General features: G+C 40.2%; 1 protein-coding gene across 16 annotated transcripts in view; it reads left to right on the top strand.

The window, feature by feature from the left end:
• The window catches only part of Coq2 (coenzyme Q2, polyprenyltransferase), an 81,103-nt gene extending 57,072 nt beyond the window's left edge, over positions 1-24,031 (top strand). For 2 of the 16 annotated variants that reach the window (XM_078021517.1, XM_078021497.1), the window contains 4 exons: positions 247-306; positions 383-550; positions 2,151-2,294; positions 4,560-24,031. The gene's annotated coding sequence lies outside the window, so the exon portion shown is untranslated. Of the gene's footprint in view, positions 1-246; positions 307-382; positions 551-1,791; positions 1,906-2,150; positions 2,295-4,559 lie in introns of all 16 variants that reach the window. The other 14 variants (XM_078021510.1, XM_078021508.1, XM_078021504.1 and 11 more) reach the window with 14 other exon arrangements.
• Positions 24,032-24,354: the final 323 nt, after the last annotated feature.

Here is a 24,354-nt window from a genome sequence, read left to right as displayed (position 1 = left end):
TGCTGTAACAGCCCCTGGACACAATTTGAGCAGCACACATTTCAGTAATGACACATTAGAATCATCAGAACTTTAGAAGCAAATTAACACTCAGCTGTGAAGTCATCTGGCTCTCAGATCTTTCCAGAAGTAAACTCCAATCATCTTACCATTCTTCTGTATAATTGGTTCATTCCTGTTTTCATTCTTTTCTTGGATCCATTTTACTAGTTTATATTCTGACATAAAATTGTATGTTTCCTACAGCTTTTCACATATATGGCCACAAGATTGCCCACAGTGAGTCTCTTAATTTCTCAGGTCCCTGTGAGTATGACTCTTTTCTCATTCTTTTTTTTTTTTTAAGAGAGAGAGAGAATTTAATATTTATTTTTTTTTTTAGTTTTCGGCAGACACAACATCTTTTTTTGTATGTGATGCTGAGGATCGAACCTGGGCCGCACGCATGCCAGGCGAGCGCGCTACCACTTGAGCCACATCCCCAGCCTCAACTTCCAGGATTCTGTCAGTCTTAATAAGAAGTGGTTTTCTCTTTATTGGTTTCTAGATAGTAAGTTCCCTTTTATGTCCTTTTTGATTCACAACTCATCTAAAAGTTTAGTTTGTTCCTTAATTTTTAACTATTTAAGTTTTTATGTCATTATTTATCATGAATCAATGATTTTTCAGCTTTTGATCAAAGAATGTGACCTATACAGTCTGTTGTCAAAGCTATCTTTGCATGCATATGGAAAAATTTTATACAACATTTATATAAATATTTTTAATGAAAAAATATTTCTCTTCCAGTGGGATGTAAGAAGTGCTTATATGTACTATATAAAATCATGTGCTTCTAGCTGGGCTTGGTGGTACACACCTGTAATCCTAGAGATTCAGGAGGCTTGGGCAGGAGGGTCACAAGTTCAAATCCAGCCTCAGCAACTTAAGACAGGCACTAAGCAACTTAGAAAGACCCTGTCTCAAAATAAAAATAAATAAAAGGGCTGGGGATATGGCTCAGTGGTTAAGCATCCCTCGGTTCAATGCTAAGTACCAAAAAAAAAAAAATTATCTGCTTCTATTATTAAGCTCATCTGAGTAATTTTTGGACTAGCAGTTCTATTATTTTGTTGGTCTGAATGCTTTTTTGATTATTAATTCTGGCTAATAACAAGAAATACATTTTGAAATCTCCCATTATAATTCTGTATTTATAATATTCTCCTTATTTTTACATTTTTAGCTGCTAAGTTTTTTGATTTCTGTAGCACTGTGTCACCTTTGTCATCTGTGTCCTTTATCACAGCATTACAGGTGCTCCTTATATTATAAATGCTTTCATCCTGAATTCCACTCCATTGATGCAAATGTTGCCATTTCTGCTTTCATTTCTCATTTGCCTAACCTTCATTTGCCTATTATTTTATTTTTAGCCTTTTATTATCACTTTGTTTCAAATATGAATCAATATCTTGATATCAAATATGAATCAATATCTTGATATCAAATATGAATCATATCTTTGCCTTAATATTTTTCTAGCCCTTCAAACTTCAGCTTTTTAATAGAGTTCATCATTTCCTCCCTAAATCCCTTTTATTTTCTAGAAAATAGAATAGAATAGAAAATTGTGTTTTCTATTATGGCTGTCTATCTTAATTGTGTTGGAAAGCTCTTGTTTTGCTGTGGAGCTTCCAATCCCCCTTGCTCTGTCAAGGGACCAGATCTTCTGTTGGGTGTTCCCTTCCCTACTCTCAGCCCAGGATATGAGGATATACCATTCAGAGCATATCCTCATGCCCACTTCAGGAGAGGGCTTGTGACTGCAACCTGGCCAATGGAGCAGCACCTTCCTCTAGCCTCAGGGACCCAAATGAAAGGACAACAGTGCAATTGGACCCAAACAAGATGGCCACTTCAGAGGTACTACAGAGCACAGTCCTGTAGAAACCAGACCCCTTGGGCTCAAATCCTGGTTCTGTCTTTTATTTGAAACTTTGGCCCTAGTTGCTTACTTTTTCTCAGTTTTCCTGCCTGTAAAATAGTATGTATCTCATAGCATTGTTGTAAAAATTCTGTGTCAATATGTGTAAAATACAGAACAATGCCTATGGAGTAATAAGCAATAGTTGTGATAACTCTTGTCATTGCATATTTTCTTACACCAGGATATGGGAGCCGTTGGCATTAAGGTGCACATGGAGTTGAGGAGGAATGAAGTCAGCATGAAGGACAGTAGAGCCAAGAGTAGAAACCTCGTTTGAGGGAACAAGGAGTTCCAAAACTGGTTATGCCTGCAATTCTTCAACTGTGTGAGCCCCCAAAATTCCCTATTTGCTCAATATTCTGTGACTTGTGTCCAAAAAAAAAAAAGTCCTGACTTACACAACTGATAACCTAGTGACCCAGGTTAGAAACTTGCACCCTGTCCCTCACTGTCCACATCCAACATGACACATCCACACATTATACTTCCCCAATTTACTTTCACTTTGATTTTTTTGTTTCCACTCTTACAACAAAGGGGGATGGGGAGAAGGAAAATGAATGTTTCTGAATACTTGTTCAATACTAACAGCTGAGCTAGGACCTTTGGATTTTTTAATCCTATCAACAATCCCTTGAGGACCCTGAAGTACAGAGACTATGAATAACTAGTTTAAGGTCCCACAGTGAGCCACTGGTGAGGCCACACTGGGCACCACTGTGGATATCATCTAGATAAATGCTTGCTGAATGTCTAACCCCAAGAACAACATCTACAGAACTCACTCCTGTCAGTACCCCACACGGCATTGACTTGCATGTCTACTCAGTCTTTTTTGAAAATGGCAATGAACCTCGATCAATCTACTTGTTGTGGAACAGATGAGGCAGGACACTGAGGAAATAGAGGAAGCAGGTTTATTGGCTGCAGCCAGGTCCAGAGAGGGAAAAGGCTTTCACCACAGTGGATCAACCCTCTGAACCCCGACTTTAGAAAGTTTCAGAACTTTTTACCCAGTGTGTAGGAGGAGGGGCTCGGAGGCTCACCATCTACAGAAGTCTACACAAAAGCAGCTTTTTTCACTGTTCTGGGCTTTGAGCCCAGGCCTAGAATTCAAGCCTCTGTGGAGGCCTCAGGTTAGCCTTTCTTATCACATCCTGCTTCTGCAACACACCTCCCGCCTGGAAACTTTTTCAGAAATTCTTGCTGTCTAAGAACAGTTATGATGAGGGTCTCTGGAGAAGCTTAATTCAGATTTTCTGTGGAGGAGGGGGTGCCACTACATACCCAATGTCAGGGTCACACATAACTGTTCCCTTGTTTTTCTCAGGGCTTCAGTCATCAGCCACAAAGTCTACCTATTCTCAATCCTAAAGCTTGCTGAGTCTATTTTCAAAGAAAGGAGTAACTCCAGCTAAGTTGTGATCGTGTCACGTTCTTTAATTATAGAAAGAAACAAATGCCTAGCGATTATCTTGGCATAAATTCACACATGCATGTACGCACACACAAGCACTGCCAGTCTGTCTCCTTAAAAATAAAACTCTTTCCAGAACAGGCCTGTAAAGATACTTGACTTCCTCCTTTCCTGGGCTCTTTACATTGTCCATTAGAAAATGCTTATTCCTTGGCTGGAGTTGTGGCTCAGTGGTAGAGCGTTTGCCTCACACGTGTGAGATTCTGGGTTTGATCCTCAGCACCACATAAAAACCAATAAAAATAAAGATATTGTTTCTATCTACAACTAAAACAATATTCTTAAAAAAGAAAGAAAATGCTTATTGCTAAGTGAAATTAGCCAATTCCCCAAACCCAAAGGTCAAATGTTTTCTCTGACATGGAATGCTAACCCCGGGGTGGGGGACAAAAAAAAAAAAAAAAAGAATAGAAGTTCAGTAAAGTAGACAAAGGGAAGGGAGTGGGACTAGGAAAAGAAAAGACAGCAGAATGAATCTGACATAACTTTCCTATGTACATGAATACACCACAGTGAACCTCACCATCACGCACATCCACAAAAAATTAATTAAAAAAAACTAATTATGGGTAAATGGCAGAAAGGTCAGTAGAGGGAAGGAAGCTGAGGGTGGGGGGAGGGAAAGGGAAGGCAAGGTACTGGGGACTGAATTAGAACAATATATACGCCATGCTTGTATAATTATGTCAAAATGGATTCTACTGTCATGGATAACTGAAAAGAACCAAAAATTTTAAAAAGAAAGAAAGAAAAAGAAAATGCTTATTGCTCATCAGGCAAGGCAGGGGAGTCCCCTCTCAGTTCCTTTAATCTGCTGAGCTCATGCTGGGTTTTGCCCTCTATCCAGTGCTCTCCCCCACACACCTGCAGTCAGCACTTGTTCTTCCTTTGAGTCTCTCCTTTGAGTCTCCTTTGGGTCTGTCCTTTGGGTCTGTCCTTTGGGTCTCTCCTTCATGGGGGGTCTTTCCTGCCCACCTGAAGGTAGAGTTCAAATGTCAACCCTTGATGGCTTCCTTTGAAGCCTTTAGAACAACATGCAGCCATTTACCCACTTGTATGTTTAGTTGGGTTTTATGTCCAGATGGGTTTTCTTTTGTCTTTCTCCTTTATCAGAATGAATAGGATGGGTGTCTTCAGAGCAGGAAACATGCTTGTTACCATTGAATCCCTCCTGCCTCACACAGGCCTGATGTGCAGCACCTGCCCAATGTTTATCTGGTAAATGAATGAACAAAATAATCAGCGACTAGAACATGAAGTCTTCGGGTTGATTTTATTCTAATTACAGATGACCTGATGGATCCCTTTAATGCAGCTAGATGAGGTAAATGATAAAATGGATAAATCCCCAAACCTAGAACCTCTTTTTTGATAGAATTCAGTTGTTCCCTAAATGATTACTGCATTATTTTCCTCTTGTGTGGATGGCTTAGACCACAACTCCAAAGGTACTTTAATGCCATCCCATGGGATCCTGAATCCTTCTCATGCCTTTGTCTGGGCCCCTACACTAGAGTTATCTGAACTCCATAATGGCAAAATTTCATGTCTTTACCTTGCCTCGCTGGGGAGGCAGGCAGGTGAGATATACTACTGTGGAGAAGAGGGATGCCCAAGACACTCTGGAAAACCTAAAATCAGACGCATATTCTGAGGGGGGCCTGAGGTGTGACAGCAGAGGAAGAAAACATGACTAGCACATCGCTTCTTTGTTTCCAGGCTCTCTGTCCTGGTGCTCACTCTGTCCTCAGGGCAGACCCATGAGGTTGAAGCTGTGACCACCATTTTGTATTTGAGAATAGGGTAAAAGAATGGGCTTTTATGTCAGGTAGGCCTGGCTCAAATTTCCCCCTTCCTAAATTACCCACTTAGGGCCGCTGGGCACTGGCCACTCAATACACAAGTCATCACAACACTTAAGCACCAGTTGTATGGGGCTTTTTCTCCATATATCAGGCAGTCAATCAATCCTGGCACCAGATTCTGCAGCAGATACCAGCTGCATGTCCCCTTAACCAGTCCAGTTCTGATACTGTCTACATAACAGTAGCATTGGATCCCACAGGTTGAGGGCTTGGTCCCAAGGCTCTCTCTCCATTTCAGAGGCCAGTTGTAGGTGCAGGCATGGCTTGTGCTGTTGACTCATCAGCTATCACTTGGGACTCCCTTGGACCCCCCCTTGAGTTTGATTCATTTCCTAGGAAGATTCATAGCACTCAAGAAAACACTCATGTTTATTAGCCTATTATAAAGGGTATTCCAAAGGACAATGAGGAATAATAAAGAGATGCATAGGGCAAGGTATGTGGGCAGGGGTATGTGGGCAGGAGTATGGAGCTTTGTGCTTTCCCTGGGGCACACCACTGTTCAGACATTCAGCTATCTGAAAGCTGTCTGGATCCAGTCCTTTTATATATATATATATATACAAGCTTCATTAGATAGGCATAATTGGCTAAATTATTGATGTTTGGTGATCAATTCAACCTTCAGACTCTCTCCCCTTCCTAGAAATTGGGCTGGGTGGGGAGAACTAAAAGATTCCAACTTGCTGATCATGCCTTGGTCTATCTTGTGACCAGATCCTATCCTGAAGCTACCTAGAGGCTGTTGGCCACCAGTCATCTTATTAGTTCACACAAAAACATACTTATCATTCTGGAGATTCTGAGGACTTCAGGATACCAGCAAATAGGGTAAATACTAAATACGTGTTTCACAATATCACAGGTAAGTTACTTAATTTCTCTGGGCTCAATTTCTTGATCTTTATCATAATAATAATAATAAACACTGATTTTTTCTATGTCAATTGGTAAAGCTATATATAAATACATTCATCAAAATGAACTTATTTGTGCACAGCACATACTGGGTACTCAATAATCAAAGTTATTTATTAAAAGAACTATCAAAGATCCACACAGGAAGTGGCCTAGAATGTGAAGACCTCTTGCTTCATAAGATCCAGGCTTGGTGGTTTGTCTTGCCTCCAAGGTCGTGAGCTCTTCCAGGACAGAAATGGGGCCTCATATCTTTTTGATTTAGTGACCTAGATATGGAGTGATTATTATTTACACACTAGCCTACACATAGCATTTATTATGCTGATACTGACTTTTCTATCCAATGATACGTGTGAATGGTAATAGATGGCTCAAATGCCTCTCTGAATAAGTCAGCACCAGGATATCCCTTCCCACTTCATCTGCCAAGTCCAGGAACAAGCCTCTCAGCACACTTCTGGCCAGGAAGAACATAAAGCAGGGTTTTCGTCAAGTGAGTCATTCAATTTTTATATTCAGGCATCATGAAAGGAAATACAACTCCTAAGACTCACACCTATAGGAATGAAGGACATTTTAACCTCTGCTAAACTAATAGATTTTTAGTCAGCAGTGCTGGAAACAATCAAGTTATTTAAATACAGTATAATCAAGGTATTTAAATACAGTATAATGTGTGTGTGTGCCTACCTAATGATTCATAATGTGATTCATTTCCCATCTCACCCCTCCACCTGATTCCTTAGAACTTCCAATTTTACCTACTGAGATTTTCTGTTATTCCATCCCCCTGCCTTCTATCTGGCCTCAGGCCCTCTGCAACCTTCACTTGCTATGAAATTGTTCCTTCAGGCCTCCATGATGTCAGTTTTACCTTCTAGAATGCAGGCTCTGCACTGACCCCAGACCAATGGTTCCAAAATGCCATGACCATGTGCCTGCTTTGCCCCCAATCCTTGAGCATCTCCCCTTGTCTAGCCTTCCAGCTCTTTAGCTTGGAATAGCCAAATAACCAGGCATTAGGGTTCAGGACATGAAATCCTAAAACATCCCAAGTACTCTGAACTGAAAGAATCTGGAAAGCCTCAGGAGCAAGGTCTCTCTGACTTTGTCTTGCCTTCGTATCTCTTGCCCTCCTTCTTCCCTGAAGCAATTGATAGAAACCAGAATTTCTCTTTCCCATGGCAAGTCATTAAAACTAAACCTCTCTGCTCCAGAGCAAGCCATAAAACCTAGGAAAGTCACTCTCTCCCTTCTGCCTTCTCTCCTAAAGACTCATTCCAGAGGGGTCCTGTCCTGTCCTATATACCCAGCAGGAAGGAATGCTGCACAGAGCCCAGGAAGAATCTGGACAGATGAGCCTTGCCTCATTTCCCCCTCTGTCCATTTCCATTCGGTCATATCCTTTGTCCCATCACATTTCCACAGAGCCCTCATTCTTCCTCAACCCTAAGCATAAAAACAGTGTTCCCAGGATCTTTAGGTCTTCATTTCTGAAGCCCCAATCCTGCATAAGGCTTTATTAAACAAATTCATTATGCTTTTCTTGTGTGGCCTGTCTTTTGTTAGAGCTGAGTGTCAGCTGTGACCCTTAGGATGAGTAAGGAAATGCATCACACATTTCTACCCTGCAGTGGCAAGAAGGAATATTGAATGTCTCAAAATTTTTTGAGATTTAAGGCTGGCTGCCCAATTCTTATTTCTAAACAAGTTTCCAGAAGCTTTTTAAAAATTGTTATTATTTTTAATGAACCTCAAGCTTGGCTAGTTTAGGCCTCACTAGCCCACATGGAAATCATATGCTGCTTTTTAATTTTATGTTTTGCAGTGCTGGAAATCAAACCCAAGGCCCAGCATATGCTAGGAAAGCAGTCTACCATTAGAGTACTTTATTAGGAGGTAATGAAATTTTAAGAATCTGAAAAAAATAAACAAGCCTTGGACCTTCATCCAATGTGAGTTTTCCAATCTGTCCTAGTGAAGAATGTTATCTGGAAAATGTCACAAAAAAATAAATGCAATGAGATTGAATGCTGAGTCTACTTTCTTAAATATAAAAACATTGGCACCCCTCCCCCAAGTTAGTGAAGAACGGCAAGATGTTTTTTCTCCACTCTTCCTCATTCCTCCACCCGCAATCTCCTTGCAAGAACAGTGTTCTGTGTTCTGCTAAGCTTCTGATTGTCATAGGCTGTGGTCCACTGTAGTTAGCCCAGCGGTGGTAGGTATTTTTGCAACACAGAATATCTTTCAGTGTTGCAACCCTGTTGTCTTTCTCTTCTATCTTCTTTCAACAGAAAGGAAAAAAGAATTCTTGCTGGAGGTGTAGCTCAGTGGTAGAGTATGTACTTAGCATACTTGAGGCCCTGGATTCAATCTGTAGCACCAAACCCAAATCAAAATCTAAACCAAAACAAAAAATGTAAAGTCTGTAAAATCTTACTATACAACTGAGACAAGCCAGGAGGAAATGAGTGGTAAATGTTAACTATTTGCATAGGTTACTCTTAAAAACCTACATCTGCAATATGAAATTGTCTTTTAAATTAAATTTGGTGGTAGTGATTCCTAAGAGCTTGTAGTATCATACTTTTTTCTTTTGCTACTAAGAGCTGAGAGTGTAACCAAGTGTCAGAGCATTTGCCTAGCATGAGTGAAGCCCTAGATTCCATCCTCAGCATGACAAAAAAAGAAAGAAAGAAAGAAAGAACAATACTACTAGAAGATCATTTATTTTTTTCCTATGATTCATAATTTTTTTCTTAATCAGTAAAGAAGAGATCATTGTATCACCAGTAAAACTGATGGGTCTAAACAGAATGTTCCAAATTTCTTCTAAAAGTTTTATTTCTTCTTTTGTAATTGGGTTCAAGATTTGCTGGTTTTGCTTAGGGTGGAGACACAATGTCTATTGCAGTCATGTTGAGGTTCATCATTATTTGATTGTCAGAAGGTAACTCTAAATGTCAAAAACAATTTTTGAAATTGTTATTTTCCTGAGTTGTTGCTTTCTTTTTGTGGCAATATAACTGAAGTGGCTCTCCGTGTTTTTACAGCAGAGGGAATGATTGTTCCTTCTCTCTTGGATGATTTAAAGAAAGGACAAAAGAGAAGCTGTGTTTTCTCCCTCTTCTAGGCCATTTGGGCAAATGACAACTCTTCAGATGGTTGGTTAAAGGCTTGGGGGCAGGATGGAGAAAGGGTGGGGTGGTATTTCTAATGTCCGGGTGTTCAGTCTTTATATACCAAAATTGTGGATGTGAGACTTACAGTTCTGTTTTCATACATTTGTATATTCCCCTGATTGTTAAAAACACAGATTGAGTATCTACTCTGCTTCGAGCACTACGACATTATGGTAGGAGAAAAAGTTGAATGGCCTCACGCTCAGTAAAAACTAGAGACCTGAAACTAGCTGACCTTAAAAGATGACCAGTACCAGACAGACATCTTTAGAGCCCTGGAACGTGTTGAAAACTGTATGGCCAGCTACCCACTCATGCCCCTCCTTGTGTAAATAATTTTAAAGAAGTCCAGTAAAATGCAATTCTTTCTCCTAAGGATGATATTTGAGAACAAATAAACTAAACTGTTTCCCTATATTCTATTTGACTTTGCCCCAGCTTTATTGGCACTCTAAGGATGAGCTTAATTTGCTTCCTGGGAAATCCAATCCTAAGGACACCCCTGAGAGCTGGTGACTGCAGTGGCAAAGTTCAGAGGAGGCCAGAGGACAAGGCAGGCCTGAGGGCGTAGCCATCATCCTATTAAACTAGTCCTTAATGCTGCATGGAAACTCACCTGGGTTTTCCTTCCAGAAGTGAAGACAGAGACAAGTGTACGTGCACTTAATAGTTGTCCCGTTTAGCCCATGGGCCTTGTTTTGGAAGGACACACCTGGAGGCTTTTAGAAAAAAGAACTATTTCATAATCAAGTATTCATAAGCTGATGCCTTCTTCCTGAATTCAATTTATCCACATTTAAGAATTTCATAACCACAAGGAAATCACATTTTTATTTAAGTTTTGAGACCCATTTATATTGACTAGAGGAGTCAATGAAATGGTTTTGTTGTCTTCTTATAAAATATTGAATGTGACTTGTTCAAGTTTCTCATTACAGGCACTCCTCAAATTCAACATTCTGTAAGTTTTTAACCACTAGTTTTATGTCTAAGGACCAGCATTATCTTAGACCTCTTTCATGGACCCCCTTATAAATTATGACATTTTGACAGAAACCTTTCACTTTCCCATTACCAAACTAAATTTTAAGTCATTTACCAAAGTTGGCTGCTCACTAAAAAAGTTAAAAACAAAAACACATGGCCCAAATCTCGTTGAGATATTTTGTACTAAAGTAGCTATTATTAGTTAAATGGACTGACCAAGTAAACTTCAGCCCACCTGGGTCAGACAATGTCAATTCAAATTTGAAGTCATAGCAAGGTTTAAGGCACAGTGCTACATTTCATGGTTCTTCTGATTCTTTTAGCCAAGATGTTAGATCTGAGACAGTTAAACTACTGATCTTCTGTGAACATGACCCGCTAGCAGATACATTAAGCATGGCTGAAGCTGAGTTCTCTGCAAATGCAGAAGCTGGGCATTCCCTCTTTGCCTTTTGGGATTTCTCCCTGCTGATCTCCGCAAATAATTGAAATAAGTGAAGAGAGAAATAGAATCTAAAAAGGCAAGACAGGAGTCTGATGGAAATAAAGAGTTGCTTAAGCAAGGAATTTGATTTTAGTTGAGAGCTTTCGGGATATCTGCATGGAAGTTGTAGAAGTTGAAACTTTTAAGATATACCAAAAATTCATTCACTCAACTACCAGTATTTCAGCCCTTGATTCTGCAGAAAGGATTAAGTTGTGGGATTGTTGCAGAACCCAAGCAGCCACAGGGGTTCCATGATCCTGCAGGAAGACTTTCAAGTGAGTCATACAGAATATAGTTGGGGTTTATGAGAAAATTGAGAAATTAGGGTAAGGTTCAATAAGGCACCCCATAGACTGCCTCAGGAGAGAAAGGCTTGGCTCTTAGAGTCTGGGGTTTCTAAGGGTTTGGGGTTCCTTTGTTCTTGCCTTAGTTTCACATATCCCCCATTAAGAGGTTTATTATCTTTCATATAGCCCTCAGCAGATTTCCTTTGTGAGGGTCCTGATGACCTAGATACCAGGGGAGGGTTATGATGACCTGGTCACAAGAGGTGGGTGTGACATGATCTTGAAACAATCATTTCTTTCTTTTAGAGTTTATAATTAACTACATACAGCTGGGGGAATTTTGGCATACTAGTTCTCAGTTCCAGATGTTCCTCTGTTTTGATAAGATTCCCGCTGGTTCCCTGTCCTGTGACCTTGGACTCTCTTTGATACATGTCTGATGTCCTCCCCCTTCATTTCCTTCCCCACCCACCTGGCTGACTGCTATACAGCAGAGTGATCTATATGAACTCAGATCAGACTCTTGATGTTCTTAGATGCTGCCTTTTCTTTTTTTTAATATTTATTTTTTAGTTATTGGCGGACATAACATCTTTGTTTGTATGTAGTGCTGAGGATCGAACCCGGGCCGCACGCATGCCAGGCGAGCGCGCTACCGCTTGAGCCACATCCCCAGCCCCAAATGCTGCCTTTTCACACCTCCACAAGAGTCATAGTAGAGACATGTCAACTAATTCAATAATGATTCTGAGCTCTAGATACCAAAAGAGAAGTGGTTAACCCCTCCCCACCCTGGGTTCAATCTCTGGTTTAAAAAAAAAAAAAAGACAGAAAGAAAGAAAAAGAAATCTAAACTGGTGAAAATTCTATTCCAGCAGGAATGTCAAAGAATATGCATCCTCTAATCAAGCTAATTTTTGTTTTTACTTATAGTTTTGAAGCATCCCATATCATCAGAGTTAAATACTTGCATGGGATCATTTTGGCTTTTCATAGATCATTTATGATCTGATAAGTATTTAAAATTTATTTTTTCTTTCTTTCTTTTTTAAGAGACAAGGTCTCACTGTGTTGCCTGGCCTGGCCCTGAACTCATGGAGTCAAGTGACCCTCTGCCTCAGCCTCCCAAGTTGCTGGGACTATAGGAGTGTGCCACAGTGCCTGCTTTAGTGACTGTAAAATCACTGCTTGGTCTTCAAGGCTTTATTAGGAAATGTCTGTTTTACTTATTGCAGAGATACTGTTAAGTACTTTGACCACTCTATGTCATAAATTGTCTCCTTTTTGATGAGCTATTTCCAAAGGTTTCAGTTTTTTTCCTATTTTATAGATATGGCCAATCTTCTAAACCTTTGTGTTCCCTCTTTGCTTTGCCTGATAGGAAGCTGAGAGTCTAATTTGCAACCTGCTTTGGAACCTTAAAGCAATTCATTAAACTTGCTCCAGGCTTTATTTTCCCTGTGCCTGGTTTCTTCATTTTTTATTTTGTATTTTATTATATACATTAGACTATAAACTGCTCAAAACTTAAGAACAAAATGAGGGTATGAATTAGAGTTTTTCAGCCTCTACACTACTGGGCCAAACATTCCCTGTTGGGAATTGGAGAAGGCCAGCTGTCCCAGACAGTATGGGATGCTTAGCAGCATTCCTGGCCTCTGCTCACTAGATGTCAACAGCAGTTCTACCCCATCCCACTACCCCACACTGTGGTAACTAAACCTATCACCAGACATTGCCAAATATTTCCTTGGGGGCAACACCAACTCTGGTTGAAAATCACTCCTGTTTAAAAACTTGTATGAGTGAATAAATAAGCTGGTACTGAGCACTTAATATTTTTTAGGCTATCTGCAGGACACTGTCCTTACAAGACATGACAATGACTGAGGTTCAGTTATTTGCCCTCTGACAATCCTACAAATGAGTCAAGGAGAAAAGCATCTAAGTGCTTAGAATACATCTATCTAAATTTCATATAGATGTTCTCACAGCTTCCTGTTGTTCTTTTAATGACCCTGGGAAGAAGGAAGTGAAGATGCTCTCCACTGAGAGCTAGCCAAGCATCAGTGCCATAATTAGAGCCCAGTGACTTCCCCTGCAATCTAGTGGATGCTTCACCACGCCTGGAAAATTTTCAGCAAAGGAGAGGCAAATCCAGCTTGGAGGATTAGAAAAGGCTTCATGGAGGAGGTAGTTTTTGAGAAAGGTAAAGAAGGAGACAGGAGGGCTGGGGCCGTAGCTCAGAGGTAGAGCTCCTGCCTCGCATGTCTGAGGCACTGGGTTCAATCCTCAGCACCACATAGAAATGAATAAAGATATTGTGTCCAACTACAACTAAAAAATAAATAAATAAATAAAAGCCTCTTAAAAAAAAAGAAGGAGGAGGAGACAGGAAGCAGGGACAGACAGCAGTTGCAACAAAAAAAGGAATGCTTTCAGAGTGATGGCCAGATAGTATAAAGAAGCGGAAATCAAAAGGACTGAGAAAATACAGCAAGTCATGTTGTGAGGAGCTTCAGAGGACAGACCTGAATGGTTTGGGGTGAAATTGCATCTTCCCCCAGGACCATGTATACCTGCCACCCATCTCACAAATTATGGAATAATTTAGATAATAATAAAGGTAGATAAGAAGCTTAATAAGTTAGGTCATGAGAGAGGGGAGCTATGGTGAAATGACCCTGGAGGCTTCCAAGGACCCAGCTTATCATCTGCTCTTTATCTCTTCTCCCACAAACCCAGATTACATGATTTACTGAGCCAAGTTCCTTTTACTTTCTTTTTAAAAAATTGGCTCTTTTTTAGTTATACATGACAGTAGAATCCATTTTGATATAATTTTATACAAACGTAATAGATCTTATTCTAGTTAGGACCCCATTTTCTAGAGGTACACAATGGTGGGATTCACTATGGTTCTCCTCTCCCCCTTTATTGTGGGTTAGCTTCCACATACCAGCAAAACCATTCAACTTTCAGCTTTGGGGGGTTGGCTTATTTCACTTAGCATGATAGTCTCCAGATCTATCCATTTACTCAGCCATAAAGAAGAAAGTCATTCTTCTTTATGGCTGAGTAATACTGCACTGTGTATATAATACTCCATCCCTTTTACTTTCTTATTTTATTTTATTTTATTTTTTGATACCAGAGATTGAACTCAGGGGCACTCAACCACTAAACCACTGAGCCACATCCTCAGCCCTATTTTGTATTTTATTTAGAGACAGAGTTGCTTAGCATCTCACTTTTGCTGAGGCTGGCTTTGAACTCACGATCCTCCTGCTTCAGCCTCCCAAACTTTTACTTTCTTGATGAAAAAAGAATAACTGAACTTTGCTGGTGTCAGAAAAATATCCAGTCTTGTACTCTCAAAAAGACATATTGCTGAGAAGCCTCCTAATTTAAGCATTATCAGATCTAAACACCATTTTTAATATGAAGAAAAATGGTTTGTAGTAGATTTTATTTATAGAAATGTTGAGCTTAAATTAGGAATTGCCATACCTACCACTATGCATAAGTCTCCCTATAACAGGAAATAATGAATAATGCATTGTTTTGATTAAGATTTCAGAAATGGCGTTGGTACTTTAGGCAGAATCCTACTGCTGGACTCTGACACCCATAGGTTCTGGGGGAGTGAAGGAGAGAACTAGACTTAGATAGGACTCAATCCCAGGATCAAAATCCCAGCTAGTGGTTCCAGCTTCAGAGAAGCTCGAGGAGGGGAGCAATCATTGAAAGAAGCAGAGTCTGATGGGGCCTGGGGGAGCTCGAGGCTACAGGGATGCGGGAGCCTGAACCCAAATAGGGCAGGTGACTACTCTCCTTTCCATTCCCACTGTACAAACAGAAGGGGCCCTTTCCTCAGCGATGGCCTAACAGATGACAAAGCACAGGCCCTTCTCCATTGACTTGACTTGAGTTTCTTGTTCTAGAAATTAGATTAAGAGCCCTAATGAGAATAGAATGGGTTAATGTGACTCATGAAATTATCTGGTAGGACACTGAATGCCTGAAAGAGAGGAACAAGAAGGAAATGAGGAGATGGGAACAGGGGAAATTCAGCGTCTTGAGAATCCGAAAGTGAAGAGTTATTTGTCTGTTTTTACCTGAATCAATCAGGACAACTCAGACTGGTTAAGAGAAAGAGACTTCAGTTCAAGGACTGGGTAGTTAATAAATACCACATTCACCCCTCACTATCTGTGTGCATTGGTCCCAGGATCTCCATGGATATTAAAAAAACAAACAAACTGAGGATCCTTATCTAAATTATATTCGCTCACACTCTCCTAGGTTATTTTATTGTCTAATACAATGTAAATGCTAGGTACATAGTTGTGTTGTCTAGGAAATTATGTCAAGGAAAAAAAAATCTGTACAAGTCCAGTTTTTTTTAAACAGAATATTTTTGATCCATACTTGGCTGAATCTTTGGATGCAAATTGAGGATAAAACTCCTTCCAAAAGACAGAGGACTTGGTAGAATGTAAGAGCAGAGACTTTGGCTTTAGTTCACCTGAAATGAATTAGTGCTAAACCCAGTGTGGCTGAATCTCACAATCCAAATTTCAAGCAGAAGAAGCCAGAAACAAAAGCATAAACAACCTAGAATTAATCCAGAATTCAATAAACACAAGGTTCAAACAGGCAAACCAGCCTCCTGTGTTAGAAGACAGGGTAGCAGTCACTTTTAGTGGAGGGTTATGACGATGGCTCTGTCAGTGGGGGAAGCTCCTGGAGTGCTAGCCAGGTCCTCGCTCTTGAATCAGGTCATGGTCAAGTCACAAGAAGTGCTCCCTTGGAGAAACTTGGGGCATCATATGATCTCTGTACTTCACTGTTTGTATGTTACACTTCAACTGAAATAGAAAAATGTGGGCTCGAGCTGCACCTCAGCAGTAGAACACTATTTGCCTGACATGTGAGGCCCTGGGTTCAATCCCAGCAAGAAATGAAGTGGGGGGAGAGAGAGAGTGGGAGAGAGAGAGAGAGAGAGAGAAAGAAAGAGAAAAAAGAGAAGGAAAGGAAAAGAAAGGAAGGGGAGGGGCTGGGAGAAGAAAGGTACAGAACTGGTCGGGTTAGACTGTGCACACAGGAGCAATAAGCAGAGGGAAGAGAAAAAAGGAAGGGGTGGAGGTGGTGGACCTTGCAGGAACTTACATACACACGAGAGGAAGTTCAGAACTGAATGTGAACAAATCTATGGGGACCCTGGTCTCACATGTGGGTCCTGAGTTCCCGGACTTGCATTGTGAACATTTTAGAACTAAGAAATAATGTGTTCAGTTTCATTCCTCATGGAGACCGCTGGTCAGGCCTACTGGAGTCAGGGTTTATATATCTGGTAGGAAACTGGATTAGAATCTCTCCCAGTTTGAATCCCAGCCCTGCTATTTTGTCACTCTGGACATGTAACTTATTTTCTGATTCGTTCCCTTTCTTCCAAGGGCTAAAATCCAAGCCTTCTGATACCTAACCCATTGGTCATCTGTCCCCCACCACTTGGCCTTGTTCTGGGCAGTGGGTTTCCAGGCAATTGTCCATTTGATTAAATCAAGCCTACGCCCTGCTATTTAGCGACATTTAGTTTAACATAGGCACGGTGGCATCAGGTCACTGAGAAAACATTATGCTTAATAGATGTAGTTCATTGACATATCTTATCATTAATTCAATAACTCAGTGAGACACGGTGTATTATTTTAAAGTGTCAAAACTGACACTTTAAAAGTGTCAAAAAAGTGTCAAAACTGAGGCTCAGAGAAGTCAGTTTACTTGTCCAAGAAAACACAGAATGTAAAAGTAGATTTGAAGCCAGGTTCATTTGTCTCCACTGTTTCTAATCATGATCTCATCCTTGGCTAGTCAAAAGGTGGACAGGGATCAGCATCATAGATGCTGATAATTGGAAGGCAAAACCCAGGTCCCAGTATGGATCTACTAAGCTGGAACCTACATTTTAAAAGGATATGTAGATGAGTCCTGTGCTTGTTATAATTTAAGAACCACTGATCTAATCAGAGAAATGAAAAGTTGTGAAGCAGAAAAAAAAAAAGACCACTGATCTATATCATTGTTCAGTGTAAATCTATATGTAGAAGCGCGAAAATCTATAAACAAACACACATATATATCCACATACACATATACCCCAGTGTGTTTTCAAAATATACTTCTAAACATTTTATTTGAAGTAAGGGAATTTAGGGATTTAAATGTAGGTGAGCCAGGCCTGGTAGTGCATACCGGTAATCCAAAAGAGTCAGGAGGCTGAGACATAAGAATCTCAAGTTCAAGGCCAGCCACGGCAACTTAGTGAGGACTTAAGCAGTTTACTGAAATCCCGTCTCGAAATAAAAAATAAAAAGGGCTGGGGATGTAGCTCAGTAAAGCACCCCTGGATTCAATCCTAGTTTAAAAAAAAAAAAAAGTAGATGATTTGAATCCCTGTGTTAGATTAGGAATTGAGTTAATTGAATTAGCAGATAAACAATATATGCTACAATAGATATAATTTTCATACATAGCAGTTGCAGTCACTGACCAGGCCCTTTTTTCCCACTGTCCAGTATACCATCCACTGAAATGAATTTTCCAAATAGAAAGTGTTTATACAGGAGGTGGACAAACATGAGGGACAAGAGACGCAAGTCTCAAATCTGCCTCCAGGAGGTTAGGGCTTAGGGGTATTTGTGGAGTAGAGAAACAGGATGGTCTGAGGCATGGGGAAAGGTGAATGAAAGGTAAGGAAAGTGAAGTGTTCAGTGGTCCTTACGTGCATAGTCAAACTTCATGGCTCTTCACAGGACACTTGTTCAGAAAATGGCAGCCGTAGAGGGATCTGAAGGTGAAGTTTCTGGCCGTCTGATATCAAAAATCACCCACTGGACAGCTACACAAGCCCAAGTGAAGGATTAGTGGTTTCAAACAGTGTGGGATGATGAATGTGGCCTCCAAATTCTTGAAAAATGACATAGGCAGCCAATACCATCATGACCCATATCAGCAGCGTTATCTATTGCAAAGCCAAAAGATAGTCTGCTTAGATATGTGGCTTCTAAAAATGCTGATAAAAGCAAGTGAAGCTAGTGAGTTTATTCAGGTTTTCTCTCTGTTTCATTAAGCATATGCCCATTCCAGGATTTATATCAAATTTGTATTCTCAAAACTTACTTAGTGGTACTTTTTTTTTATCTACATCAAACATAGTAAATTTTATCTTTATTCCAAACTATTCAACACGACAAACATGCATCCAGTGCTGGGCAAAGTTATAAAGCACTGGAAGAATTCATAAGATACAGTCTAGGCCCTGGAAGAGCTTTTTCTTTGGGGGGTCTTTTAAACTTTAGTGTAGTTTTCCATTTTGATAGATTCACTAAACTGAGTTTGATTGGGTATACTGATTTATTTACTTTTTCTCCAAAGCATTGTTTTTCATTTAAAAAGTAATTTTCTGTAAAGAATATCTTCTTACTTGTGTAGTTTTCTATCTTCAATGATACACACACACACACAAACACACACACACATACACACACACACATTTAAATGGCAGCAGCAGCAGCAGTTCTATGTATATTTTGATACATATATATGCATTTACGTATTTGTGTATATTGATTTTTACTATTGTATTTTTAAAAGGTAATGACCTCAGTGCATCTCTAAGCCCAGAGATATATACATAACATTCAGATTTGGAACACCTGCTACCTATGCAATTTATTTTTATTTAGTCAGTAGATTGAGATCACATACTATGTCAACTTTCATCAAATGGAAGAAGCATTCTGTATACTCTTGTGAAGGATTCTAAGCAGTAGGAATGCTCTGGAATCAACATCTGCTGTGGATGTGAACAGAGACATTGGGGTGTATGCCTGTTTACTTCAACTCACCTTTAATTCCTAAAAGCTCACATTTTTACTGTTCCTCATTCCACATATTCTTTGCCCTAGTCATTTCCTCAAACTATTTACACTGTCTGGAAGGTTCTACTTTTCTATATTCTGGAGAAGAATCTCATGTCCTCCAATCAGCCTTCCACAATTTCTCTAAAATCCAGTGATAATTTTATCTCTCCTAGCTTTAAAATAAACAAATAAACAAACCAACAACACCCCAAACTTGTACCCAGGTCATGTGTTTGGACTTCTTCAGCTCAGAGTCCTGAGTCCAATGTTTATCTTATGTACTTCCAAGGGACCAACAAGATTGTGGACAAGTTTGTTTTGATTAAAATTAAATATCACCAGTTCTGCCAGCAATGCCCGGCCTTCCAGGGCAGTGAAAGTGTCTTTGTGGTTTTAGAGGTTTTGTTTCACCACAGATTTCCACCTAATGAGTTCTCTTCTTAATTACTTTCTCCTCTTTATTCAAATTTTTCTTCAACTCCCTCTGGCTTAGAAACTATGAATAATCTCAAAATGAAGCCAAGCTACTGGATAAAAAAAAAATCTGAGTGAATTACACTTTCCTTTTCCTGTCCTTTTTTTTTTTTTTAATGGATTCTCAGAGGAATCACTGTGGAGGAAAGGAGTTAGAAAAAATGTATTTAGATTTAAAAGCAATCATACTGAGATGGAGATACACAGAGAACAGCAAATCTCTAAAGGAAAAACATCCCTATGAAAATACAGAATGAACAATTTGTCAACAACCTATAAGCTAGACAAAAGAGACTAGGGGACAGAAAAGGACCAGAAAGTAATGACGCACTAAACAACCCATGAATTACTATGTAACTTTCCAGTTCCCAATAAGTTTTCTGACATGTAGCAAGACAAAATCAAGACCTCGATGGAAAGAGACCACTAACCTTTCCTCATAAGGCTAGAGGCTAACATTTGATTAGACCCTGACCCTCAGCCCAAGCACCCAGTTGATCACTGATCACCTTCCTGCCAGAGACATTGATGTTAAGCTAAAATCTACATACCAGAGCAGACCCCTTAATGGGGAAACATGATCTTCCTCAATATTTCCCAATGCTAGGGGAAGTCCAGCCCCTTGGATCACACATATTCTACCTAATTATGTTCCCTAATAAAAACCCAACCTTAAGTCCTGGGAGGGAGTGACCCTTGAGATTGCCCTGCTCCGAGTGTGTCCCTTTACCTTTTGCTTTCTAATAAAGCTTTCTCTCTCATTGGTAAACCCTGACTCACCCTTAAATTCTTTTCTGCTCAGAGTTAAGAACCTGGGAGGTCCAAGTTGAGGTCTCCTCCAGATCCCCTCCACCCTCTCATGGTGACAATATTAGACAACATTGCTATGGTGGAGCCCTGTACCACTCCCCTTTTGCAAACATCGGACTACTGCCACGTAAGCACTTGAGGTGCCATTAAACATACCTGTTCCTCAGTCCTTTGTCGGGCCTGCTGGATGCAAATTCTGGGGATATTTTTTCAGTACTGGGGATTAAACCCAAGGGTGCTCTACCAATGAGCTACACTCCCAGCCCTTTTTATTTTTATTTTTAAATTTTGAGGCACAGACTTGCTAAATTGCCCAGCTTGGCCTTGGATTTGCAAGCCTCCTGCCTCAGCCTCTGGAATAGCCAGGATTACAGGTGTGTGCCACCGTGCCTGGCTGGATGTGACATTTTTAAAACAAGTCCTTTAGGTGATTCCTACTATATTAAGTTTGAAAAGGAAATTTGCATATTATATGCAAGCTTCCTACTGCAATTTAAATAGGTTGCAATTTAAACAGCAATAGAATAGTGGTTCTCTGAGACAAAGGCTCTATAGACAGAAAGCAGTATTTTAATAAATAAGACTCCATTGTAATAGAACAATAGAACACTCTTAATATTTTTACAAACTAAAAAATATAACCCAACCCCACTATGTAATGCTCTCTATTCTCATGATTTTAACTACAGCCTCTCCACTGATTTATTCTTTCTAAGAGGCCATGGTCAACCCAGGCATTGTGGTACCCACCTGTAATCCCAGTTGCTCAAGAGAATAAGTTGGGAGGACCACAAGTTCAAAGCCAGCCTCAGTAATTTATCAAGACCCTACACAACTCAGTGAGACTCTGTTCAAAATTTTAAAAATGATAAAAAAAAAAGTGGGAGGGAGGTGGCTAGGTATGTGGCTCAGTGGTAAGAACCCCTGAGAATCTCCAACATCAAAGTTAAGGGGGAGATTCCATGGTGAGTCCTTCCTTGGTCTAGCATGCCAGTTAGTAGTCTTTTTATCATCAGATAGTAATTGTAATCTGTGATATTACTACAAACGTCATTACCCTCTCACTCAGAGAGAAGAAAGACCTTTGGATTCCAATTAAACATTTATCTCCACCTTGTAGTTTCAAACATAATTCCCAACTGTGACCATTATATAGCTTTTTCAGTCTGGGTTATTTTTCGTTTGGGTCATAAAGCAAGTTTCTGATAATAAATATTAGAGGTACATTTTGAAGACAGTTCAAAGTTCTTTGGGTTTTGATTTCCCGTAAAACTTTCAGCTTTGTGGGGAACCAAATGATAACCGCCACAGATGTCAGAGTACACTAGATAAATCAGGACTGAGAGCAGGAGGGCAAGGTGAGGAGCTAAGAAGACTGATTAGGGACTGAGAGAGGGAAGTGATGTAACATAGTGGTCTCCAGAGCTGACTGTATCAATGTCATCTCTTAACACTTTTACACACCAAGTCCATCCTGGGTAACTGAATCAGAGTGATATATCCGTATTTTAACCAAGCACTGCAGCCAAACCTAGTGCACATCAGGTGTGGGAAGCACTGTGTTAGAACCTTCAGTTGAGGCCTTCCTTAGCTGCATGGTTGAGGAAAATTGGAGGCAGCAAAGCAAGGAATAAGAGGAGTTCTTGCGACTGGTCAGGGGAAGTGTTAGAAGTAAGCAGGGACCAAGACTAACAGCCAGCCAGGGTATGATGGCACACATCTGTAATCCCAGCTACTCAAGAGGCTGAGGCAGGAGGCTCCCAAATTCAAGGCCAGCCTGGGCAATTTAGCAAGAGTCTGTCTCAAAATAGAAAGTTAAAGGTGGGTGGGAGTATGTGGCTCAGTGGTATAGCTCTTGCTTAACATGTGGGAGGCCCTGGGTTACTCCCTAGCTCTGAAAAAGAAAAAAAAAAGAAAGACTGCCAACCAAACAGCATAGTACAGCATTGTCCTTAGATCTGAAATTGTAAAGGAGACAGTTTTAATTTTGGTCATGAAACCAAGCACATTTTCTCCTGAGGGTTCTGATTGGGTAAGATCCCATGAGACCTAAATTGATTGCTGGGTGAAATATGAAAAACATAGGCATCTTTTTTTGGGGGGGAGGGGGGCTACTGGGGATTGAATTCAGGGAACCTCAATCACTAAACTACATCCCCAGCCCTATTTTGCATTCTATTTAGAGACAGGGTCTCACTGAGTTGCTTAGCACCTCACTGCTGCTGAGGCTGACTTTGAACTCACAATCCTCCTGCCTCAGCCTCCTGAGCTGCTAGGATTATAAGTGTCTGCGACCGCACCCGGCATACGCACGCATCCTTTTGAGATACACTATTTCCTAGTGGTTTTGCAAAGCTGGGTTTCTCTGTTAGGCCTTGAAACTTCTTTCTTCATATTCTGTCTGGACTGACATTTTCACGAAAAAAAGTTAGTAAAAGTGAATAGTTCTATCAAGAAACCCATTTGTTCCATTAAAATATTAGCTATCAGAATACCACTAATAATTAACGCGATGAATGCTGACATTAGCAGGACCTGTTTATTACAATGATAACAATTTTATGGAGAAGTAAAGGTCAACATTATTTCTGGAAGTTTTCTTTGTGTTAAGGATTTGCTGTACTTTTCTGAAAGCCTATAGAGGGGTAAGAGTGGGATTTGGTGTCACAGCACCTGGCCTTGTTTTCCAACCCATGCACTAATTAGTTCAACTAAGTACTCTATTTCAATTAATTATTCTACTTAGATTCATAATTCTGAATTTCAGTTTTATCATCTGCAAAATGGGCATCATCACCATCACTATCAACATCATTGTCACAGGACAGTGGGGAACTGAAACTCCAAACTTGGTTCTTGTGTTCTGATGAAAGAAAATTTAAAGTCAAACGCTAAAAGCCATGCAAGAGAAAGTAAAGTAAGCCTCCCCCACTTGGAGTGAAAGTAAAGTAAAGCTCAAGCAGAGAGGTCTCTCAAGAAAGTGAGTTATCTCCAAGCAGAGAAAGTAAACAGTGCTGTCTCCACATTTACCACTGTTTGATGTTTGCCTGGAGAACTGGGGACCACCTTCTGCACTCTTTGCCAATCAGGTGTTCAACTCCTGCTTCACGTTGAGTGGTGACGTTTTTGACCCTAATTGGTCCTCTCCACAACTGTCATGGTGGCTGTCCTATTCAGGGGGCTTCATCTACAAGTTGATCCCATGTTAATGTGGACACTGGGGTCAGTTGCGGATCAGAGATTACCTTCAGGCACCTATGCCATTAAAGGAATCTTCTTCCCCTTCCAAGACTTATGGAGACAGCTATAGCCATAACTCTTAGCTTCACACCAACCTCAATGGACTCTGTCAAGGGTTGGTCCCATTAATCCTTTTTTGACATATTTCCCCAATTAGTTCATTTTGCTGCTATTTATTTCCTACAAATATACTACCACCATTGGTTTTCTCATCCACTTTGAAAGAGTTTACAGAAGACTCTAAATCATGCTTGCATAGGAAGTTTGTGGCATCCGGACATCTGAGAAGAACAATGAATGGGTTTGGGTGTTGAGAATTAGAAAATACCTAGTAGAGAAATTCTCAGAACTGAAAGTGAAAAAAACCATAAGAATAGATTGTGGATGGTCATTTGGGAAAAGGGTAGAGTCCTGTTAATGTTATGAGGTGGAAGCAGGTGGAGTTTAAGGGGTGTTAGCATCCCAAGCTTAAAGATCTTGCCGCAATTTGATTTCAAAGACTCTGCACAAAACAAAAAGGGCCAAAGACAGCTATTAAGAATACAAACAACAATAAGTGTTGTCGAGGATGTGGTGAAAAAGGCACACTCATACATTACTGATGGGACTGCAAATTGGTGCAACCACTATGGACAGAAGTATGGAGATTCCTCAGAAGACATGAAATGGAACCACCATTTAACCCAGCTGTCCCACTCCTTGGTTTATACCCAAAGGACTTAAA

Source organism: Ictidomys tridecemlineatus, chromosome 9 (genome assembly GCF_052094955.1).
Source record: "Ictidomys tridecemlineatus isolate mIctTri1 chromosome 9, mIctTri1.hap1, whole genome shotgun sequence".
In the NCBI taxonomy this organism is placed as follows: Eukaryota; Metazoa; Chordata; class Mammalia; order Rodentia; family Sciuridae; genus Ictidomys; species Ictidomys tridecemlineatus.
The sequence above is the reverse complement of the archived record's forward strand: the minus strand, read 5'-3'. Positions and strand labels throughout refer to the sequence as shown.